Source organism: Ictidomys tridecemlineatus, chromosome 7 (assembly GCF_052094955.1).
Source record: "Ictidomys tridecemlineatus isolate mIctTri1 chromosome 7, mIctTri1.hap1, whole genome shotgun sequence".
Lineage (NCBI taxonomy): Eukaryota > Metazoa > Chordata > Mammalia > Rodentia > Sciuridae > Ictidomys > Ictidomys tridecemlineatus.
In genome coordinates, this window is record NC_135483.1 from 43,399,090 (window position 1) to 43,412,503 (window position 13,414).

Sequence of the window (13,414 nt, forward strand, 5' to 3'; positions counted from 1 at the left end):
CAATGGGCTTTTGTAGTAACGTATTTCAGTTAAACTTCCTTTGTTATAGCAGGGCTAATAGAAAAATGATTCATAAAAGGCTGATGACTTGCTCCATTTAGAACTTAAAAAGGAAGATGAGCATTGTTTCTTTGCTGTTCTGGCACATAACATTGAAAATCTGATAATAATATATCCACCAATATTCCTCAATTCCCACCAAAATAAAAATATGCAACATCTATAATATTTTATATTGAGTTTCCAGAATTGATGTTACCCAGGTTAAAACACCTTGCACCAAAGACTTTAAATAACAAGTCAAAGGTATAACTTTCCTGTGTAATCCATGATAATGAAAGGGATATTTGTCACAGATTTGGAGCTCTTGATACTTCCTTCACCCTAAAGAATAATTCCAATAAAATACAATGAAGGTAATTTTTGTAAATTCAACAAAGGTAAATAAAAAAACACCCTGATCTTTTCACTGAATTTTATCTCCCTCAATATGCTCTGTTTTAAAGACAATCTCATGAGTTTTCTTTAACCAACCAGGATGTAGACACAGCTCCATGGATAATAAAAAGAATTTTTTTTGAAGTTTTTCAAGTTGCAGTGTTTATTTAGAATGATGTCATCACCTAGGAAATAGTCACCAAAATCACATTCTTTGTGATAAACTAAATAATTCTTTGAAAGAAAGTAAATAACATAAACATGTCAAATTTCATTTTATTACCAAGAATTAAATATTTTGAACATCTTGGGTCAAAGACAAGCATAGAGCTATTAACTGATAAAAGCTTCTTATCATACTCCTTAATCACAGGAAGAAGGAGCCATTGTTTCTACTTAAAAAAAAAAAAAAAAGCAAAAAAAATAGCCCTTCATGAGACATTTGGAAATCAATTTAGTTCTACCCATAGGTAGGTTGGCTTTCCTGAAATAGGAAGTAATAATTATTCACTTATGCATAGTAGCACATGGTACATGGTGTCCAGTGTAGATGATTAATAAATACTGACCAAATAAATAGATAAATAATTATTGAATAAATGACTATTTTCTTAGAAGCTGTAAACTCAACTAGAATAATTGTCATCAAATTTGACAATCTGACAATTTAAATTTTCACTTGGAAACTATTCACAATTCAAAAGAAAAAGAAAAGACAGGGGGAAAATAAAAAAAGAAATGCTATGCCATTCTCAAGTCAATATTTATTAATTTCAACCTGATGGCGGGGAGGATGGGAAGATGGAGAGAAAACTACTTACAAAATAGTCAAGACCCTGTAACCCAACAGAGCTAGATTTCTAATTATTCTGAATCACTGTGCTTAATTTAAATCTGATTAGAAATAGTTTCCCAGAAAAAATTAAAAATAAAATGAAACCACTAAACCCATTAGTGAATGAGACAAAAACAATAAAACATTTAGCTGCTACTTGAGCTTGGCTTTCTATCAGATTTTAACTGATAAAAGCTCTTGCTATTTAGTCTATTTTTTTCCCACAGAGAAACCTTTTAAGACCAGAGAAGAGAAGAGAATATTCTAGTAGTAGGAACTTTTTAAGCAATGGAAACATTTTTACATATAAATGAAAAACCATTAATTATATTAAGAAAAAGAGAAATTCTTCATTTGTGCATAGTCTATGTCTGTTAAAATTTAGAAACAATTCACACATATCTAAAATTATATTTCATGGCTTTTAATTCACAGAGTAGAGTACAATTTTAAAATAGAAATAACCTTTGGAGAACTTATGTTTAATTCAGTCTAAAGTCAAATTTATCATTTACTCTGACTCCAACCAAAAACAGTCAATTCTCTTTCTTATTTCATAGAATCTGTCTATGGCATTACACTTTTTATATGGTAAATCAAAGTGTCAACTCTAAGTCACCAGCAATATACCTTTGTAGGCCTTTCTCATAGCTAATCAATATATCCTGTTTGTATGTCAATCAATCAACTAGCCAAGTACTTAAGGAACATATTATAGCAATTGCTGGAAGTAGTAGAGAACAATGGGTCTTTGCTTCAAAATCGTTTTTAATTAGATTTGGAGAGGAGATCAACATGCTAATGAAATAATTAGCAAAAAATAACAACATAAATTACATAATTAAATGATACCTATGAAGGCATAAATTAGAATGATAGAAATTGAGAGAGAATGATCCAGGAGAGCAGGGAAGATTATGAATACATCTTAATAATAATTATCATTATTTTTGGCAAGTATTTATATATTACTATTAAATTTTGCAAAGTGGCTTCTTATATAACACTCTCTTATGATCCAAAGAAGAGAAATGATCAAAGTTCTTATAACTAAATAGTGTAGGGATTTAAGTCCAAGTCTGGTTGGTTCTTTCTACATTGCAACACCAGATTTTGTGTAGTCAGGTGAATTTTGATGCCTAGGAACTTTACTATGCAGAGGGGAGGGTATTCAAACAAAGGACATAGCATTAGATATGGAGAAGCAGAAATTTATCCCTTCTCATTCAGAAATTTGTTCAGCTCATAATGGGTGTTAGACCCTATGCTGGAAATCAGTGGAAAGCAACAGTTGTGACTTCTGCCTTCACAGAACGTGAACCACAAGAGAAGAACAATGATCAAATAAACACAATAGATATAAAATTGTAACTGATACAGGTTACAATGGGTAGAGGCTTTTATGTTACAAGGCAAATGCAGAACAGAAAATTTAATCTAATAAGGAAAGTCAGGAAGGCTTTCATGAGACACAGAAATGTGTATATGATTACATAATCTTGGAACAACTTTTCTTGATGTGGTAAAGATTGTGGAGGTGTGTGACAAGGGAGGATAGTGGAAGAGGGAAAGAAAGCCAAAAGAAAATAGCTCCCCATGATTGAAACAGAATGTGTACATTAGAAGTTATGAAATCAAATGCTACTGGAGATTGTCTCAAGGCAATGGGGGTTTCAAGTTCTCTGTGATCTTTCTCATGATTTTCTGCAATGTTTCAATACAATTTACAAAATCATGTTCTCTTGTTCATGAATATCTTAGTCCTTTTCAGCTACTTTAACAAAATATCTTCAGCTAATCCATAAACAACAGAAATGTATGGCTCACAGTCTGGAGGCTGGAAGTTCAAGAGCAACGCCTAGCAAATACAGTGGGTTCTTATATTGGCACTCTCTTATGATCCAAAGAAGAGAAATGATCAAAGTTCTTATAAAGTTCTGGTGAGGGCCTGTTCTATGAGTCTTCAGAAGGTAGAAGGCATAAATGGGATCCCTCAGATCTCTTTGATGAGAGCGCTAATCCCATTCACAAGACTGGATCTCTTGTGACTAATCCCTTCCCAAAACCCCCCACCTCCTACCATCAACTTGAGGGTTAGGTTTCAACAGATTAATTGGGGGAGGATACAGACATAAAGACCATAGCAGCATGGGGAAATATTCCCACAAAATAATATCTCTTGAAAAAACTTCATTGCAAAAGTGAGCAAAGACTTCAGGTTATTTGTAATCTACATTTATTTAAGAATTCTGAAATCTTGAGGAGTCATACAGAAGAACAATTGTATCTGTTCCACCAAACAAACTACTCTCAAGAATAACAGTTATAAAAGAAATCTGGTACTTAGGCAGCGGTGGTGAGGATTTAAAAACAAACAAAGGACAAAATGTGTTGTTGTATTGGATATAGGAGAAGAAACTGCCCAAGAAGTGAGTATCATATACTTTAAAGGGATGGGTACTACACTGTTTCTGAATTGATTTCATCCATCTGGTAGATATTTGTAAGGTTAGAAAGAACCCTGCATTAATGTGAATAAATAATTCACCTCAAAATCTTTATTTTGAGCAGTAATTGATTTTACTTCACCATTAGCAACTGTGTACCACGGCCCGTGGGAAGAGAGAGCTAGATTCTATTAAGACTAAAAGAGAATTCAGTTTCTTTATTGGGAGAATAGAATGACAAGCAGAAAATAATTTTCTAGATAAGATTAAAATATATATATATTTAAAGAAAACCACTGAAAAAGTTTGAAAGTGAAGTCCTTTAATACAAATGACTAACGGAAACAATAAAACTGTGAGCACTCTGAAGAACAATGGGAAAACTAAGGCATTGAGAAGTGATGGAGAGGAGGGTGGTACAGACACCAAGTTGAAAGCAGAAGATGAATTTCTGGTATAAAGGTAGGAGAGAGGGAGGAGAAATGTGCAAGGAATGGAAATAATGTCCAAGGTAAGAAGAATAGCATTTCTACATTGCAGCAACGCCCACACTGTGAAAACCCTACATACAAGATATAAAAAGAGAAGAGATAAAGGCAGCAATTAAAGTAATTACCTCTATACTGTACATCCAAATATATTCTATTGCTGGAAAGAATTAACCACCTTTTCATCAAGAATAAAATACCTCAAAATTATGTTTAAAACTGGCCTTGGAATATTTTGATTCCTGATATACAAAATAGCTAAAAATACACAATTTTATAGAGGTGGCGCTAACAATAGAAAGAGTTTAAGTTTTGTTTTCAGGCTGACCTGGCAACCATCCCAGTCCTTTACACATACTAGTTGAGTAACTTCAGGCAAGTTATTTAACTTTCCGTATTAGAGTGCTTAACTGTGTACAGGCTGTGAATAATAACACCTTCTTATTTGGTTTTGGTTTTTGTAAAGATTAAATAAAATGATGTTAGTAAGTGCCTGGCACATCGTCATTCAATAAATGTGCTTCCCTATTTAACTAGAAATTGCATATTTCCTTTAGAAATTAAATATTTTTTAGAAATTACACACAAAATTTGGCTCCACAACCATCATTTGTCAAAGAAAATTGGAACCAATTTATTTCTGAAATTATAACGAAGGATAAACCATTTTCATGTCACTTGGGAAAAAAACTCTTTAAACTTGTCTCCCTTATAAATGTTCCAAACTATGCTAATCTTCTTAATTATAAAGTAAAATTATGTTTGTTGATTTCATACTCTTCCTCTAGGGAGGAATCCTCTGCCCCAATCCACACTTGATCTAGGAAAAAAAAAATGGCGATAGTGCCAATGAAATTCCTTCATGGGAAAGAAGAGTTTCAAAAGTAACTCTAAGAAAAATAGGCTTTTTAGTTTTTTCCACATCTCTGTGAAGTAGAGAAAAAAATGCTCCAAACAAGTAAATGGGCTTAGGTAATTACTAAAATGAAAATACGTCTATGAGTGAATAATCAGGAAATCTCTGGCCAAAGGTTAGTTCTAATGGCCAAATGGAATAGACACCATCAGATGTGAGGGCCTTGAGGGAAGGCACTAGAACCCTGGACAGCTCAGTGTCACCAATGCTCCCAGATTCCCATCCTTTCCAGTACACTAACCTCTGATTTTTCTAAACTCTGTAGACATCAAACTCCACCCAAGCCTCTTGTCCTCTTGGGTCAGGGGAATACCTTTCTCTAAAGTATGGGATAATAAAAAGAAGTCTTTGAGGCTGAGTAAGCCATCCTTTGATCTATAGGAGACTCAAGTTTGGCCTGCCCAGAATCTATTCCCCTTTATTCTGAAATGGCATCCTGGTTCCATTTCATATTATATTTCCTGAAAACTGATTTCTTTGGGGATGTTCATGAGATCAAGGCAAGATAATGCAATTTAAGATCACAATTTTGCTGGGTCTGTTGGGAAAGAAAGGCAGTCTCTCCGAATTCGCCAAATCTGGAAGTAACAATATCAACTTTGAGCTTCTCTTAACCATCTTGAGCTCTTCATGAAAGGCTCTTTTCAAGAGTACAGGACAACAGAAAAAAAAAAAAAGGGTGAGAGATGACAGAGAACCCACTCCTAGTGCTGCCATATGAGTGACTAGTTCCTACACACCTGAATCCTATCTCTGGAATTTGCTGTCACATGAGTTGGCTAATAACTTCATTAAGTCAGGGTAGCCTATATTTCTGTCACTAATGACCAATAAAGTCCTGCCTACTACCATAGCATTTGCCCTGCTGTGATTTCTGCCAAGTGAGCAAGGCCTATTCTCTGAGGAGAACTGGAGGAAAAATCTTAAAAGAATGTTATTCCCTCCCTCTGCAGCTTTATAGCCTCTCTGACTCCATCCATCCCTCATTTTACATGTAGAGCATTCTGAAAATCACATTTCTGTCTTGAAAAAAGCATATGTCCACTGGCTTTAATCTGCTTATTCCAAAAAGGCTACTTAAAGTCTGGATAGATATCAGTCCCGTGCCCAGTTGCTGCAACTAAGCTTTGAACATGGATAGAAAGAAATATTCTGTCTGGACACGGTGATCTCTTCTAGTTCCCAATGGCCAGTCTGGGTCTTGGGTGAGCACCTGGGGCACCCTCCTGCCAGAGCTTTTCAGCCAAGTCTGCACTACTAAACTCAGCCCTGGCACCCCTAGGCTGTCTACTCCATTTTGGCTGGATGTATTCAGGACTTGCTGTTCACTTTGTTCTGACACGGAGCCACACCACCTCCCCTCTCTTTTCTCTTATTTTGCTTGTGCACTTTTCGGTCACACCATACCCACTTAGCTAGCACCCAGGATCCTACCTGCTCTATGCTCCAGGCATTTCAGTCTTTGAGCTGCTAAGTCTTCAGATCTGGTTGAAGACGTTATAAGCTATGCTAACAGTGAGAGCTCTCTCATCCACTGTTGGAATTGCCATGCAGGCTGTATGGCTTGCCCTTCAGACTAACCTGCTGCCTATTTCATGAGTGCTGACCCTGCTTTTGTCCCTGCTGCTCACAAAATACGTCTACTTGAGCAGTGTGATGAGTATCTCAAGAGAGAAAATGGCTTCATCAACCAACTCATCAAACTTTGGTATTTAGCAGTCATGAACAAATACAGGATTGGTAGCCTTTTATGTTTCTGAAGGAACAGAACTCTCCCATCTGAAACAAATCCTTGGATATAATTACCCTCCAATTACTATGGGACTTTATCTCATCATTGGTGCATGAAAACTGTCCTTGAATATTAGAAACATTTGTCACAAAACATTTGTATTCTGAATAGCACTAAGGAGCAGAACTAAGTGGAAATTTAGGAACTTTTCAGTTTAGTTTAGCAAATAGTTCTTTAAACTTCTAGGGCTAGCTCTTTTTAGTAGGTGGTGATATTTCTGTCACTACGGTGTACTTCCAGAATTTAACAAGCACTGGGTTAAAATCCCAGGGCTCAGCACCCAAAAAGTTATTTTAGTTTAGAATAAAGAACACTTGATCCAAATGCATTAATCATATGTCCCTACTTACAGCCCCCCATCTGAGGGCCCTGGGACATTCTTCTGGAGATTCAGCCTCTGACCCAGGAGCAAAGCTTCCATCTGGTCTACCATTTGGTCTAGCCTGACAATCTGGAACTCCAAAGTACTATATACTGGGAGAATTGCTTTTGGTCTCAAGGGGATCTTTCTCCTTTCCCTCTACTATGATTAGCACCACAAGGATTTATGCTAAATGCTTCATGTTTTCTCTGACTGCCAAATGCAGATGAACTGGATTTTTTGACAAAGGAAAGCTTTCTATGAGTGATGGAAGTTTCCTCTTGACCCCAGTGATTTTCCTTCTACTTATTCTTGCTTTCTCACTAGTGTGGTGGGAAAGCTACCAAATTGTAAGTGTTGTTTTTTGCTAGTATTATTTTATTTTCCTAACATAAATATTAAAAACTCTAAGTATTCTTTTCTGAACAGTAGTTTACAAAGTTGAGAAAACTTGTGTTTAAAAGCCTTTAATGGAGCTGGATGGGCTGTGATAAGCTTAACTTGAAAATTTTTTTTTCCTGTGTCTGGTGATGATTTATTATTGGACTGGGTGAAAAAATATTTAATACTTGACATATCTGAATTTTAATGATATATTAAAATTTAACCTCTTGCCTGAGAAATATATAGGTCCTACACTAGAGGAATGAGGTTCAAGAAGAAATAATTAAGACATGGATATTATATGTGAGTCATTTATGCATGTGATGTATTGTGCATACAATGTTTGTGTATGTTAATGTATGTTAATATGTATACGCATACACATATGTGCACACACTTAATTGTATACATACAAACACACATTATTAACAAAAACTATTTTAACTGCTATGAAAAACAAGGCTTTTGAGGACAAACAACTTCAGAATTTCAATTTGATGTTTGGCGCATTAAGAACATATTTGCCCCTCTAAAACAAAGAATTCTGCCTTCTTATCCCTTCAACTTATTTTTGATTGATTTGTTTTTAACTGGTGGGTCTTTTTTTTAATTAATATTTTTTATTTATATATTACAGCAGAATGCATTACAATTCTTATTACATACATAGCGCAAAATTTTTCATATCTCTGGTTGTATACAAAGTATATTCACACCAATTTATGTCTTCATTTTTTAAGAAAAGAAAAAGTTAGACATATTTATACCAGAAATAAAACAGGTAAGAAGAAACTCAACAAAAATCTCTGAAATTATATAACTTTGGATAAGGTGGTCATGACATCTTTCGGAATACTGTGAAATATGAAGATGGTATGCATTTCCTTTGTGTTTTAGTAAGTTAAAGTTTTCAACAATTTTTTTTTCCCTGTTAACAGAAACTTATAAGGTAACCTTTGGTTTTCTTTGCCACATCACATACTCCAAGTATCTTCTACAGAAATAAACTAGTCCTTTGTTCCACACTCACTCTATGTAAGAAAAATCTCAGTGAAATATTCCAAATGTCCACATAGAAAGGAAAAGACCTATCAATTTAAAATGATAATTTTAAAAAGTTATGGAAAGTTGAGCTTCTGATGCCTTCATATTTCTCCTCCTTTCCTTAGGGGTTCTTTTCACTTCTATGGTCTCTGCTCTGAATAAAAATCTTCAGACTATAAAGATTAGGAACAAAATTTCTGGGAAAATATTCACCATACTAGGAGCATTGTTATGGTTTGGATGTGAGGTGTCCCCCAGAAGCTCATGTGTGAGACAATGTGAGAGGGTTCATAGGGGAAAGGATTGGGTTTCAAGACCCTTAAACCAGTCAGTAAATTAATCACCTGATGGGACTAATTGAGTGGTAATTGAAGACAGGTGGGTGTGTCTGGAGGAGGTGGAGCATTGGGGGCATGGCTTTGGGGTATATATTTTGTATCTGGTGAGTGAAGTCTTTCTCTGCTTTCTGATCTTCATGTGAGCTGCTTCCCTCTGCCACACTCAGCCACCATGATGTTCTGCCTCACCTTGAGCCCTGAGGAATGGAGCAGGCCATCTATGGACTGAGACCTCTGAAATCATAAGCCTCCAAATAAACTCTTCTTCCTCTACAATTGCTCTGTTCTTTTAGTCACAGCAGGGAAAAAGCTGACTAAAACAAGCACCCAGCAAGTAGGATGGCTCCTGGAATTCTTTTTAGAGTGAGATTATCCCAAGTGCGGAGCACAAGTTTGTGCTGGAGCAGGCTGGATGGTGACTACAGCTCACTGGGCACACTCTCAACCTGTACAGATGGTGGTCAGGAGTTTGGTTTTAAAATACACTAAAAACATCCTCTGATTCAAACCAGAAATAATCTCAACCTTGGTAATTGTCACATGCAGAAATCGTTGCATAATCTCAAATGTATATGTTTTTATGAGGTTGTATGTATTTAGGTTTGTTTTTCTGTTGGTTTTGGTTTACTTCTATTCATGAGAGAAGATCTATTGGAAAAGAGACAAGTGGCTCCAGGGCATAGAAAATTAAAAATGCAATGAAGTCTTCTTAAAATAATTTCTCCAATGACAATAGCAATTTTCAGATGAAAGGACACAGAACTTAAAATGAAAGAAAAAAACAATAGAGTTACATTTGGAAATTAAGACTTGTCATCCACATGTGTGTGATGGTGAAGACAGTATATCTTAAATGCTTATCCATTTAAAAGCTATCTGGAACCAGGAAAGGTGGCACAAGTCTTTAATACCAGCAATTTAGGAGGCTGAGCAGGACAAGCAAGTAAGAGGCCAGCCTCAGCAATTTAACAACACTCTGTCTCAAAATTAAAATATAAAAGGACTGGGGGTGGGTGGGAGATGGCTGCGGTTGTGGCTCAGTGGTAGAGCACTTGCCTAGCATGTGTGAGGCACTGGGTTTGATCTTCAGCATCACGTATAAATAAATAAACTACAGGTCCATTGACAACTAAAAAATGTTTAAAAAAAGAGAAAGGACTAGGGGGTGTCTCTTAGTGGTAAAAAGCTCCTGGGTTCAATCCCCAGTACTAAAAAAAAAGAAAGAAAGAAAGAAAAAAGCTACCTGTAAGAAATGAACTCTTGAAAGGCTTACCTGGTAGTTTTTTTTATAATGTACTTTTACAAGAAATAATTTACTTAATTTTAATATTTAAAATATGTTCATTTTGCTGCATTATAGATACTGGTTATAATTACACTTTTTGAACAACATTTGCTTCTCAGGATCAAGAATAACATTTTAAGAATATTCTTATGAGACAAAAGGGGGGAAATTAAATAGCAGCTTTTCCGTTTTTCTTTCCAAATATTTTCAAAGTGAATATGTCACTTTTTGTACACAGCAAATATAGTGTTTGTAGCAAAGGGACTTGAATTTCCACAGATGCCAGGAGTGAGTGAAGGTAGTACTGTCTTAGAACATACTTTTCAAGGGACAGAATCTTCCTTGGAAAAGCTCAAGAAAAGAGTGTATAAAGCAGATAATATATTAATGGGTTCCAAGGTGATGTTAAATCACTAGTCATCAAGAGGGGCAGAAACCAGGCAGCCTTGGGGTTTTATGACAGGTGTTCATGGACTGTGACTCTCTGGGTCCAAAGGAACAAGGTAAGACAATGAATCTGGTTGGTTCCATCCGGCCTATTGGCTCTTTCAGGCCAGACTGGGCTCCTGATAAATTAAAGTGACTGGGAATATTAAGCAGTGGTTGGATTTGAGAGCATATTTTTTTCTTTTTTTCATTTTTGGTACTAGGGATTGAAATTAGGAGCACATTACCACTGAACAACATGCCCAGTCCTTTTTATTTTTCATTTTGAGACAAAGTATCCCTAAATTGCTGAGGTTGGCCTCAAACGTGTGGTCCTCCTATGTTAGCCTTCTGAGGATTACAGGCATGCACCACCAGGTCTGATAAGTGCATACTTTCTTAGGTGTATGGAAAGGGGAAAGGGAAAAATAACTGTTATATATATACTAAATCACTAAAATAATTAAAACTTAGATCATGCAAAGATAAAAGTTATCAGTTGCTTAAAATAAAGCTCTGAAATTTCTGTGCCAAAGTTTGAATTAATCTTTTTAAAAAGATCAAAGGCTGGCACTGACACCCCCCCCCTTTTTTTTGTAAAAGAAATTTCATGAATATAATTCAGAAGCCTCCAACTAGTATACTTAAGCTCCAAATTAAATTGAACATCCTTACATCAGAAAGCACATACTGTTGTTACTAATGCATATGGGAGTAACTAGTAGTAATTATTATTCCTTGAGACAATGGTATGAATCATTGTATGTGCTTTCTTAGCACTTAGTAATCCTAAAGCTATACCAAGTTCCAATCTAATTAATATGTAAATGAAATAGCAAAACCAGGCCAACAAGATCTATTGAATGCTTTAATTTTCATTAACATTAGTAAATATGTATTGAAAAATCTTCATGATAGCAAACTCTCATGACTCTCAATAAATATTCCAAACCCAATGTCCCCAACCCAAATTAAAATTTCCATAATAAATATGACAAGGAAGAGATAATCAGCATCCTTGATGGAGTATTAGCATCACAACTTCCAGTAACTGAAGCCCAAAGGGAGCCTCTGCTCTGTTTTTGTTTTTGTTTTTTCTCAAGTATTATTTCTTAGAATGATACAGCAGGGCTTCCCTTTTCAGAGAATTCTGAAAACTCTCTCTCAGTAGCAATTTAAGGATTCAAATAAAATCATCTTGTGTTCCTCCATCTCTTCCACTTTGAGCCTATCCTTCAGTAGAACCATAATGGCCTTCAACAATGTCACTCCCTAACTCAAGTTCTTCAATAGCTTCCCCTGGCCAACAGGATACAGTTGAAGCACTTTTTTTTTTTTATCTCAAAGTGCAAATTTCTTCTTGATCACCCCATTCTTTACTCTCCAGATTTGTCTCCTTTCACTCTTAGCCTTATGGTTGACACATTAGCAGTAAGAGCATATGTGTTGCTCCTACTCATTTTATGCTTTTTCCCTCTGATTGTGATATTCTTCTGTCCCACTCTCCCTGCTCTTCTTAACCTAAGCAATCTTTACTCTTCCACAATGACTCAGCTCTAATGAATATTCCCTGAGCCCAAAACTGGGCTAACATTCTGTTCCTTGTCATCCCAGCACATTCCACGCATACCTCAAATACAGATATTATATTGAAATGATCAATTAGTGAGTCTCTTTCCCCACTTAAGCTGGCTCCATGTTGTATCACCAAAGCCTACTAGACATTTGATGTGCTAGAGTGTTGAACAGACTGGAACTTCTGATTCAGTTACCCATTAGTACTATTTCTGACAACAAAATACTTAAGCCATTTCCTAGAGAACTGAAAACCCCACTGAATTCAAGAACTTGCAAACTGGTTGTTTTACTAATATTCAGCTGCTTGAGTAAAGTGAATTGTATCTTTTAATTTTTCTTAATAGTTTGCCTCCTGAAAATGTCTGTTCATAGACAATAACCCAAAAGCATTTTCCTAGCACACTGGCTCACTGCCTGGAACCGTCTTAACACTGCCTAAAGCGAGATGGTGATTATTCAAGCAGTAGACACACTGACGGCACTCAAGGCAAGACTGAAATGGTGCTTTTTCACATCAGAATTGTATAATCTCGACTGTCACAAATAATGTGATTTGGTTCAATTACCCAAAACAAGCAGCACATTTTTTATCGCTCTATATCCTTAAGTTCTTATTATTTTATATTTTTAAGCACAGCAAGACTATAGATACAACTTTCATAAATGTTATGTTAATGCAAAAATAAATCTATATAGGTAAAATAAATACAAGGTACAGATTACTGTATGTATCAACTATGCAGAGATAATCCTGTGTCTTTCATTACCTGAATTTGTCAGGTAACAGTGATTTTAAATTCAGCAGACTTGAATTGACCAGATGACTGCTACAATTTCTTCCATTTTAATACACTAATATAAAAATGGCCTGAGGACAATTTTTACAAAGAAAATTGAGATGAAGACAATGTGATAAGGCAAAATTCTCTTTGCTTAATAATGATAGAATAAGAATTGCTTATCATGTCTACTTTGTTTTATATTTTACAAAAAAGGAACTGATCTAAAACTACTTGGGAGAGCTCTCTAAAGATCACTGAGTTTTTCAGAAATTTTCATATTTTAAAGACAAGGTACCTCCG

At 35.5% G+C, this 13,414-nt stretch overlaps 1 protein-coding gene across 1 annotated transcript in view; it reads right to left on the minus strand.

The window, feature by feature from the left end:
- Positions 1-13,414, minus strand: part of Necab1 (N-terminal EF-hand calcium binding protein 1) — a 151,988-nt gene that overhangs the window by 112,241 nt on the left and 26,333 nt on the right. The gene's annotated exons all lie outside the window — the stretch shown is intronic.